This window comes from Oryzias melastigma, linkage group LG3 (genome assembly GCF_002922805.2).
Source record: "Oryzias melastigma strain HK-1 linkage group LG3, ASM292280v2, whole genome shotgun sequence".
NCBI lineage: Eukaryota > Metazoa > Chordata > Actinopteri > Beloniformes > Adrianichthyidae > Oryzias > Oryzias melastigma.
Window position 1 is genome coordinate 11,746,467 of NC_050514.1, and position 12,508 is coordinate 11,758,974.

A 12,508-nucleotide genomic window follows, 5' to 3' on the forward strand; every position below is an offset into this window, starting at 1 on the left:
ATGGGCGAAGGCGGGGTACACCCTGGACAGGTCGCCAGTCTGTCTCAGGATATTGCAATAGTGTTCATATTATTAATATCTGCATTAATTACTCATTAGAATTATTTTCATGATAACAGGTTAAAATTTTTGATCTTATTAAAACTTTTTGGGCTGAGTCTCAGACTAATTCTGGGCTGAGGGAGGAAGCAGACAGAGGTCAACAATGTATAAAGGTAAGAGTGAAGAACATAAGTAAGAAAAAGACATGAAAGTAAGGGAATGTAGGCAGGATGACAAAAAAACAAACAAGAAATGAAGGTACTTGTGTACCCCGGGGTTGTTACTGTCATTGGAGTGCTTGAGCAAATAAAACCTCTATGTAATCTCATTCATATTTAGATTAGTTTAGAAGTCCTCTAATAGTATATTTCCTCTAAACATGGGAAGGAGTGAGGAGGACCAGATATGAGCGTCATTTGCATTTTTTAGAAATAAAATATATACATATATAATAGAATGGCATGCATACATGTATTGGTTTACAATTAAAAAATGGTTGGAGAAGTGATTTTTTAATGTGTTTTCTTTGTTTTTTCTGCTTTGGAGACAGAGTTTGAGAGTTTTTCTAAAGGATTAGTCTTTGGAAATGTTCTTCAGCTGAAAAAGAAACAAAACTGCTAAAAACAAAAGAGGGAAAAGCCTAAAAAAGTTAACTATGAAAGAAAAACAAACTCTCCTTCATCCTGTCACTCTAAACCATGTAACTTTGTAAGTTAACAGGACATTCCACACATCTGCACAGAACTGCAGGACACAAAGCATGTCATAGAAACAAGGAAAGAGGAAGAAAATGGAAGAAAAAACTTTGAAGTTAATGTGCATTCTTACTGATGTTTTTTTAAGTAAAGTCATGCTGCAAAAACAGTAAATGATGATGTGTATTCACCAAGTACCACTAATACACTCATTGTTTCTGTAGTGTCATACACACATAAAAAAATACCTCAAATGTTTTATCTAGTTAATGCAACACACATACAAGTAATCTGTCTGCCCAAACATTGCTCCTCATCCATCATCCTTCTGAATTGTGGTGTTTGTCAACCAAGAAAATCAGTTTATATCACACAAGAGGCTGTTGCTTCACAATCCGCAGCAGTAATTTCATCAGTATGTGAGCTGCTGTGAATCAGCTGAGCGTGCAGAGAGAGAAGAGTTTTGATGTCAGATTGGTAGATTCCCTTTTGCTTCAACCAATACAAAATCTTTATCTGGATGCAGAAATCACACATTTATCTTTATCTAAACTTCACAGAATTCAGTGTCTTTTAATCAGAGACCTGCAAAGTCACGTCAGAGTATTTTGATGCCTTTAGATGAAAAGAAAAGGTTACTCTGATAAGTTGTCCCCGCTTAGGCTTTATATGTTTTTGTGTGGTCATAAAATTTGTATCAAATTTTTACACGGATTGTTGAAAGTAAAAGAAATTCAGGAAAAGGACTCGCGTTTTGCTGCAATCCAAAACAGATGTGGGCGTTTTCCAGGACTCGGGGTGGACCTGTTGGCTTATAAAGTGCTGCTACGAACAATAAAATCTTTTCAATTTTAAATCATCTATAAAAAATATGACAAACATGATGATACATTTCATATTTTTTTAAGAACAGTTTTTTTTTTATTTACAAGAGGAAGCGATATCCCACTGCAAACTTCTAATTGTGCTGAATTGTTTCATAAGGACTTTGTTGTTTGGCCTTGACCTTTGTTGTCAAGGAAACTGGCATTCCTCGCAGTCCTCTTTTCATGTTAATTGTTATATTCTTCCCACTGTCCTCCTCTCACTTGTGGCCAGCAACACAATCAAGGGAGTGTGGACAAGTTTGAATCCTCTCTCTTTATGTCCGCTCTGTTACGGTCTGCTCTCTTCTGGTTCTTTGCATTAGAACGATCTCCCCCTATCCTGGACCTCTCCTCACTGGTCCTGTGAGGTCATGAAACAGCTGTTTGGCTAAATGAAGAAATACTTTCTGAAGAGGAAATAAGCCAATGTTCTGCGCTCAAGGCAGAGGGAAAATAAAAAAGCTAGCAGTGTTGAACAGGAGATTTGAGATCGAACCTCATTTGAAACCAAGAAGTGTGGTTTTTATGGAGTCCCTGCTGTAATCCTTTCAGGTTTTTTACAATCAAGAGAAGCTTTGTGTTATACTGATAATTGCACTAAAAAGAGTAGAAGTATTTTTATGTTGTTTTAATGCTTCCAATCCCTTAATGTTCCACATTCCCCACAAGCACTACAGACTAGGGAACACCATTTGATTAAATACCAACTTATATTTCAAATTTCCGCTTTAAAACCTTATTTTTTGTTATAAACTTTTTCAGGACATATTTAAAGCAAATTAAACTCAAAAGTATTTTTTACTGAAATTATTGTGAATCAGGAGTTGGACAAAGAGCTTATTTGTGTCGTAGAAAATATGTTGAGCGGGACACAAGCTGCCTACTTGAATAGAGAACTCTCAACCAATGGGAAGGGGAGGATCCCCACAACTCAAGTGCACATTTTCACTGCCCCTCTGCAGAAACGATGTCCTGGAAAACAACACACGTTTCTCGATTTTGACTAAAAACAGCATTATCATCACTGGGGGGGGGGGGTCAATTTTGATTTGCGATATTCTTCCACACAATGCTGAGAATGTTGTACCAGCTTTTGGGTTGTGTCGAAAGTCCTCACTGAGTGTTTACTCAAGATTAGTGTGGAGATGTGTCCAAACTTCCATCTGCCTCTGTAACATGTTTAAGTATGTGGAAAGTAAACACTGTAGATTGCTGTATGGAAAATCCGAGGGACTTTTCTTTTGATAAACAGATTAAAAATTGCTCCACAGCTGCCAAAAGCCAAAAAACGGACTTTTCCATGTGTTACGTCATACTCCGTTGTTGGACTGACTGTCATCATATGAGATGCACAGAGCAGAGTGTTGGCTTCCTGTTCGGAGCACCAGTTTGAGTCTTTGCATGAACAACTGTGTGAAAGTTTGGCAAAACTTAGAAGCAACAGGCAGCTTAACTGTTAAACATGAATAATGACTTCTTGCTCTTCCTCCAGGGGAGGAACGGCATGTGACAGTAGCTTCACACGCCTGGTAAACATGCCCCTGCGGTGCTTTCACTTACATCTTGGCAGAGAGCATATTCAGCATAACTCCGGCATTCCCTGTTTTAACCAGGGATGGAATGGTGAGTTTTTTATTTTTTCAGAACAGTCATCCATTTTCTGAACCCGCTGAATTCCTTTCGGGGTCATGGGGTTGCTGAAGCCATCCCAGGACTTGTTGGGCAAAGGTTTGGGTGCATCCTGAAAAATTCAAGAGGACTTGGCTGCAGACATAAAGATGGTGCCGAGGTATCAACTGGAAGTGTGCATACCCCAACCCATTTTGGTCAAAAAAATACTATTTTTTTTGCCAAAAACCAATTTAACTGAAGATCCTCACAAAATAAGACTTTGTGGCTCCTACTAAGTTAGGATCAGTAGAAAACAAGCCTAAATGCCTCTTTTAGTTAGGGGTGTAAGATAAAATTGATTTGGCGATTTATCGCGATATTCCATTTGGCGATACTTGTATCGATTTAAAATGTTGACATGACAATATTTATTTAATTATTTATGAGTGTACCTCTCCGTCTGTCTTTTTTTTCTTTTCCACCTTAACCTCCGACCACTAGTTGGCAGCAGAGCACACTGAGCCTCTTATCGCTGTGCTTAATGCTGTGATCATTAAATAAAATTAATTTTACTATTTTATTGCAATAAAAGACATTAAAATTAAGGTAGGTTTAATTCAAGTCATACTCTTAAAAAAAACTGTTCTGATACAGTCCTGGGATATATCGCGATACATATCGTTTTGTGAGACACTTATTGGGATTTGTATCGTATCGCCAGACTCTTCTTATGAACTCTTTTGTTTTAACACCTTAAACAAAGATTCAACATGCACTTTACTAACTCTCTAATGACAGACTCACATACTGTATTAAGATGTTTTAAGAGACCTAATATTAAGAGCAGTTTTAAACAGTTTTAAAGATAAACTAAGTACTTATGGAGTTATTTAACAGCAATTGTTCAATATAAAATTCAGTGATGTGTTTTTACGAGGCTCCAAATACACTGGAACACACCTATTGAGCACGTCCAGCTAAACTGTTAGGAGTAATGTTTGTATGAAAGCATCCAAAAGCCTCTCAGCCTTTACAGTCATGGTTTTAAGCCAAACATTTGAGAGAAGAGAAGCTGGGAAGGAGCAAATGAGCTCCACCAAAGCTGTCCATTTAGTTCAGTCCAACGTTTTCTCCCAGCACTGATGTTGAAAAGGTTTGATTGAGTTTTTTTGAGAATTTGCCTTGAGGAAATAAGTTTTGCAATGAGACTTTGGGTCATTCTATTGGCTTAACAAGACATGTGACACCAAAGCTTCATGGAAAATGACTCATATCCTCGAGGAAGTTACGGTAGAGCATTTATGACATCCTGCAGGATTTGTGGCTTTTGTTTTTGCTGCTTTCTTTGGTTTAAGTTTTCTGAAACTTGATGTTTTTAAATCGACTGTTAATCCGATTCTGGAAGTGACTCTCCTCTGAAGGAGGAGGGCCAGTGCGAGTATAAGATCATCCAAAACTTTAAGACTTTTGCAATGCTCTTTTGTGTAGCTTTTTGTGATCAGCCTAATACCAGTTAACACAGCTGCTAAAAACAGGCCACAGCTGGAATAAGTACAGATGTTGACACAGAGAGTGAATCACTGCTGGCATAGAGACTCACTAAAAGGTTCGTGAATGCAGCATTTGGTCTTCCACACCCACAAGCCGGAGCGCAGGGTGAAGCAAATGTGAAAGAACAATCTGAAATCGTTGCAGATGCTAGCAAGGAAAGTAGACTGAGAGTCTGCTGATCAATCAAATCCATCCTCAGCTTGAATGTGAGCGACGCTGAGTCAGCACAAACTGTTTGCTGTGTCTGTTTTTGCCACAATTGTCCAGATGCATCACATCCAATGCAAATAACCCCCCACCCCCCAGACCCTCAGTCCTGCTGTCATTTCATCAAAAGGACTGCTAATGGAAGATCACAAACAGGTTTGGATCGGTCCAAACAATGCTGTGAGTCAGACGAGCACCTTATGTGCTCAGTCTGTCTGATCCAGGATGAGTCACAAAGTTTCCACCCATCCTTCAGAGAGCAAACACAATGAAGAACATGGCAGTCTGTCAAACACTGATAGACCACAGATAACAGGAATCCCTGTGAATCTGTCCTCTTTAAACTCTGATCTGGAGCTCTAGAACCGTGAGAACAAAACGCTCAATCCTTCAGTCTGCATCAGATCTGTGTTTGAGAGACTCGTTTTTCAGTCGTAGAAAACTTCTGTGTCATTATAATGACAAAGGATTCTGCGTGTTGATGACTGAAAGATTGCACCACAGCAGTTTGAGCGTTTCTGATGGGAATTTGGAGATGTGATGCCCACTTACACTTTTTAATCTTGTTTACTTGTATTACTTAGCAGCTGGATGGGATTTTGAAATATGTGAACTTTCTTAAGCCAAGTTCCAGAATAAGGTATCTTGGTTCAGCCTGACAGACCTGCACTTGTTCTTTTCACACCCCTGCTGATGTCTGCGTTCTCCAAGTTTGAACTGGAACTAGTTAATTTTTTATTGATGCTTTTGAAAGAGCTGCAACCACAATCTCGAACATTTCTGGCTTTGCCTTTTTAAAGCTTTTTGAACACCATCCACAGTCTAAGCAAAGATGCCCAGACTTCCCTCTCTCCAGCTCTCCTGGGGGGGCCCTGTGGTGTTCCCACATCAGCCAAGAGACGTAGTCTCTCCAGAGTGTCCTGTATCTTCCCCATGGCCTCCGCCCAGTGGGACATGCCTGGAACATCTCTTCAGGGAGGCGTCCAGGAGGCATCCGGACCAGATGCCTGAGCCACCTCAACTGGCTCCTCTTGATATGGAGGAGAGGCGGCTCTACTCCGAGCTCTCTCCAGGTGACTCTTACTCTATCTCTAAGGGAGTGCCCAGCCACCCTCTGGAGGAAGTAGTCAGGATCTTGTTCTTTCAGTCATGACCCAGAGCCTATGATCATAGGCGAGTACTGGAACAAAATCAAACGGTAAACTGAGAACTTTGCTTTCTGGCTCAGCTCTCTTTTCACCACAATGGACCAGTGCAGTGACCACAAAATGGCGAACGCCGCTCCAGTCTCCTTGTCACTCTCACGCTTTAATCTTCCCTCCTTCATGAACAAGACCTGAAAGATACTTAAACCTGAAGCAGGTGCACTCCACCCACTGAGAGAAGGCAAAATACCTTTTTTTAAACAACACTTGCATATATGCTGTATAATGTACATTTTCCTGGAACCATGTCCATCCATCAACTCATCTTAACACCCACTTTGTCCCTTTCAGGGTAATGGGATATCTTAGCTATTGTTGGTTTAAGGACAGGTGGCCAGTCTGTTGGGACACTCACATTCACACATAGACAATCTGGAGCAAAAATTTAACCTATAAAACATGTTTTTGGATTATGGGAGGAAGCCGGAGTGTCAGGAGAAAACCCACACATGCAGACTCCACACAGAAAGGTGCAACTAGGATTTGAACCAGGACCTTCTCACTGTGAGGTGAGAGTGCAAACCACTACTCCACTGTGCAGCCTTTAGTCAAGTCTTCTTCTGTTGCTATCTCAGTACTGCAGAATGCACTCTTTTCATGTGGCTGTACTAACTCCCAGCTAAAGGACAACTATTCAAAACTGTTTAAAACTTAAAATTACTCAAGTAGTGGCATTTAAATAAAATTGTGTAAAAACCTTTAGCTCAAATCCAGACCATGCAAAGTTTTCTTTAAAGTTCTTGACTGACGATTCTTTTTTTTTTCAAAGGATAAACTCTTCCAGCCCTGCAGAGCTGCTCCACCAACAGAGTTTTTTTTTACAGAGCAGTCCCAACTCTCTGCAACAACTCAACTGTGCACTTTTGATGATGAAATTACTTTTATCCAGACTAAATCAATTAAGCTCTGCTGGGAGTTTGATGTGTTTGTGTGTTCCTGTAGGAGGACTGGGGGTCGTTTCTGGGATGTTTCCAAGCTTTTGAGGCGTTTGCTCTGTTTCTTCTCCTGGAGCAGCCAAAACCTTTGATCTGTTTACTTTAAGGTGTTTCCTTTTAAATGTTGGCTTTGTGTTAAAGGTGTCCTGGAAATATTTTGTACGATTGTCAAGCTTTGCAAAGAAGAAACTGCAGTGAGGACGACAGCCTGAGGTAAAAACAGCACAAAAAAGGGAGTATTCCATTGGGAGAACTATGATTCAGAGCTCACTGCATAAATACGGGCTAAATGCTGTTGGGAATACATAATCTGTGCACTTTTAAACTGTTGCTATTTTTTAGTTAATTAGGAGCTGGGACTTTTTGCAGAGTTTTCAGATAAGTTGAGGGGATTTCAGTTTGATCTGTGGTCTATTTCTGCAAACAGAATTGTTGCATATTCTAAAGTGTGGTTGAAAAAACTTTTGTGGGAGGAATCAAGAAGAAAAAATATCCATCTCTACTGATAACGGTAACATTTTGGAACAGCATTCTGTACTTCTTTGTGTTCTTGTTTTGAATTCAGTATTGTATCGCACCAACAGTGGAAGAAATTCGTTAGAAACAAGCTGTTTCTTTCCTACAGCTGTATTATGGTAGAATGATAATCAAAAAAGAAAATCTTATGTGTGGTTCTTCAGCGACATCATAGCTTTAGACCATAGGAGTTCTTCAAATTTCTCTAACAAACAATTTGCTACTGGTTATTTGGGTAAAAGACAAGAAAATGTGACATTCCTCTCAAGATGTGTGGATGCAAAAAGAGTCGACCACACACTTTCATGGTCACCCTGTACTGTACCTAAGTTATTTTTCTTCTTTAATGTACATGTGTCAAGCTCCAGGCCTCATTTCACATCTTTCCAACTTACATCTAGCTGGATCTTCTATTTGTAGGTAGGGCTGGGTTTCTGTTAAACCTGGAGGATGCAGATCCTCGAGGCCTAGAGACTGACACTGCTGCTCAGTACGACCCAGGGGTCTGCAACCCTTCCTCCAGAACCACGTCTGGCTCTTCTACCACTCCATTGTGGCTCTCTGGTTAGAGAAAAATACAGATCTGTTCATTTAAAAAAGTAATTGTAAAGTAAAGTAAGAAAAAAAAGTAAAATAACTTATCACTCTGCGAGCCTCTAAAGCACAGTATCCATAGTGGTTTGATAATCGAGAACTAAACATTTTGAGCAATTCCAATCTTTTAAATGTGCCTCGTGGTTCAAAAAATTCAGTTAATTAGCCTTTTTTAATTTTTTTTATTTTTTCATTGCCAACATTACACTACTTACAACTAGATTTGTTCCATCGAGATGATGTGACACAGGAAGTCTTTTATTTTGAAAGGAAGTCTTGTGACCCTCTGTTAAAATGTATAAACTGTTACATCTCTGGGGGGAAAAAAATCTATTTTCTCCTAAAGTTTGTTTTATTTATGTTGAAAAACATGTTTACTTATATTTCTCATAAAAATAACAATGATACAATGTATTGTCTTGTTTTTCTAAAGGATATCTGGGTAGTGGTCAGTGAGAAATTAACCACAAAGGGTCTCTTTAGGGGTTAAAGATTGCAGATCCCTAGTATAATCCATCCATCCGCCCATTTTCTAAACCTGCATGATCCCCATCAGAGTCATAGGTTGCTGGAGCCTATCCCGTCTACGGTTGGGCGAAGGCGGAGTACACCCTGGACACTTGCAGAGCTTTTCCAATCTCTTTCACAATCAATGTTATTTTCTTGCAAACGGCTGCAAGCTCCTATATCCTTAAAACAGTTCTGATTGTTCTGATTACATTGGCTGCTGGTCTGTTTTTACAAAAGACATGACACCCCCAAACAACCATCTTCACACAGACAAGATTGCCGGCTCAGAAAGTGAAAAAAAACGTTTCATCTTGTAACGAATTTTTTTGGTGTAAATACTGAATCCTCCTCATATATTTAGTTTACTCAAACAAAGCTAAAACATGCACAAATGTGTTTTACTTTTGATTTACCCTTCTGGAAAAAGCTTCAACAACATCGACTAAATTGTTTCATTTACAGAAAAACATGCGACTCCAATTCTGTCCAAACTCACTGGTCTGTAGCCATCATTTGACCTCCCTCTATAGTCCACACAGAACCAACGTTTCTATGGCAACCTCCTAATCAGAACACAATCAGTGGCCAGCAGGAAGTGCGGTAAATTTGGAGCTGATGAGAACTTCCGTGCGGGAGAGTGTGGGATCACAGCAGGAGGGAGACCTTTGAGCTGCTCTGACAAAGGGGTTTTCCATGTTTTCATGTGGAACACTGGTTCTGTGTGACTCTGTGGGATCATGCAGGATCACTCCATCTTAATGGATCTGTATTTAAGGCAGTTTTACTCATCAGAGGTTTTTTTGTCACTGACAGTGTTCAAATGAGAATCTTTGTTGTGTTTTGTTATATCTAAATCAACTATCCTGTTGAGTTGTAATTCTTAACACTTGCAGCTTGACTTACTGTAGTTTTCTTACTTGAATAAAAGAACAAAGTTTTTTTTTCTCATGGGGAAACAAATATGGAAATGCTGCTTTACCTCCAGTGTTCCTCGCCTCAAATGTTTTCCTGAAAGTTGACTGATCGCACGTCAGCACTCTGTCAAGTCAGACTGGAAGTTTTGTGATATTCAGTGGGTGCTGCTCGGACCAGGAACTGCCCCGGGAAATGGCCTGAGTCCAGTTTGGCTTTGTTTCAGGATTCTGAATTTTGCTCTGATTTGTGGCAGTCTGGGATCAGAGTTTGAATCTCCATGGATCAGATTTTAACATCTACACTAAACTTTTTTGATAGAGTTGTGAAACAAGTCATCTGCTCTCCCTCAAAACCCATTGTGTTGGAAATGTTCTTGTTGTGAGATTTCTCTGAGAAGGCAAATTTCAAAACCAAATCAAATTAATGACTATTTGTATAGAATTTTCACACAGAATGACGTCAAAGTGCTGACTATAGGATTTGTTTGACACTTGAAGTGGAACATTGCTGTAGGACCAAAAGTCCTACGGTATACATTCAGTGTAATATACAAAAAATGTTCAAGCAGGAAAAACATTTGTCACTTCTTTCATAATTACAAAATCAAAATGCAAATATTTTAAAAACTGTGCTTGATGAATTATTTGTGCGTTTTACCAAGGATAGAGTTTAATATTTTCATTTTATCATGCATAACATAAGGTATTTTTTGTACATAAGATTTCCCATACATAAGATATATATGTTTAGTATATTTTATATTCTCCGTTTGCTTTCAAAAGTATTTTTTTTTATTCCTTTCAGATTTGACAAACTCAATCAACACTATTCTAATGTGTTTTCTGATGAAAGAAATGAACAGTTTTGACACAAACACTCATCAACTCATCGAGACTAAAGTTTTTTCTAAAACTGGTTAAGCAAATCTGTTCATCACACACATTTGAACTAAAGTTTCACATGAAACCGAGTCTGATTTTATTCAAAATGTTGTTAAACCTCTTCATCAAATATTTTTTATTCTAATTAATCTCTGTCTTACTATTTATACAGTCTTAAAGACTTCATTGCTCCCAGGATGCAGCGTTCAATCATTTAACCAAAGTGATCAACAATTGAGGGACCATCAATAAACCCCATGTCTGTTTTTAACCCCAGAGCACTATCCCCAGGGGATTTGAACTCAAAAGTATTGACCTGATGTTCAATATGCTGCATTTTTCTGAGTGTCATGGGTCTCTGGGTAAGGTCTCACATGTCCCAGGAATGGGTGGACCAAAGACCAAGTCTCAAGCACATTTCTAGGATCTTTCTATGCTTTTATTTTGCATTTTGTTACATAAGCCACAGTTGTAAATAGAAGAAAACTACTCTAATTCATCATGTGTTGTCATGTTTTGATCTATTTTTCATGAGTAGTTTTTATTGGGTATATTATATCAAGTAAAAGCTACACGGCAAAAGTGATGGTGTAACTTTTTATAGCAAAGGTGTTCTAGAAACAGAAAAGAAAAAAATATTTTCTCATTTTTTATTCCAATTCTGATTCTGTTCTTTGCATTTGTTGACTTATGTCTGCTGAGGCGCAGAGAAGAGGAAATCCCTCAGCTTTTAGTCTTGGTGTGGGTTTCAGCAGAAGACGTGTTGCTCTCCAGCCTCGGTCTCGACAAACGGTTTTTCTGTGATTAATCGGTGGAAAAGTCCTCAAAGTTCAAACTGTCATCAATTGTATTGTGAGTGAGTCTGACAGGATGCAGCGGATAGTTGGCCCCACCTGTTGGTTTTGGCGTGTTATCAACAGTAAATCCATTTCTTGTTCTCTTCTTATTCGCTTTGCTCCCAGCTGTTCATGTACGTACAGACCCTGATGCTGAATCTGTTTAGGGTTAACCGGATTTTACTCACACCACCTACATCTCTAAAGCCCCCCCCCCTTCTATTTTTTTTTTTAAAACAAACAGTCCCAGGACAGAATACGTTCCACATGGTGTTGTCGTACTTTCCGTTGCTTTATAATATCAGTACACACTTCGTCATGACAGCACACAGTGCAGGTGCAGAGAGATTTCAGAACATAAACTGTGCCTGATTAACTGGTGATGACATGGGGAGGGAGCTGGTGCTCCATGTGTGAGTACTTTACCGCTCTTACAGTATTTTACTTTACAAACTCGGATCAAAGAAATATGACGTAAAATCTGCTATTACCTTTGCAATCACTCATTTGCTTTGATATTTTGTGGTGTCACAGCTAAAAAATCTTGATACAATCGGCAATAAAAGCCAAAACTAAATGGGGGAATTATGTTGGATCATTGATGGACCCATGCTGATTAAAATTGTGTTTTGGAGTTTTTAACTTGTTTTTGTGGCATTTTTAGATGGAAGACGTGTGATAAGAATATAAAACTTTGAGTTCTCTTTTTATAAATATTCAATTTTTTGAGAATCAGGAGCAGATGAAAAAACACTGTTGGAAAAACAGTTTGTTTTTTTATGTATCCTAGAGTATTTAGGCTGGCCACAAACTCCCTGCTCCATTCTGATGCATCCACTTGCAGACAAATAGACCCATGTACATCTTTATTATTCTCATCTGAGCTGGAATCTGGATCAAAACTGTATTTTGGTTAGCTCCAATATCGCTCACCATCTGTGTTGCACCAGTAAAGTTAGGTTGAGGTTGTGAGGAGCTGTAAGCTAGCAGGAGAGGACTTAAACAGAGAAATCTCAGCAATGGGAAGGGGAAGGCAGGATGGAGTTACCAACAGTAACACCCACAACTCAGAGGTGAATTACTAATGAACTCCTGCCGCTCTGCAGAAACTATGTCCTTGAAAACAACACCTTTTTAAAATTTA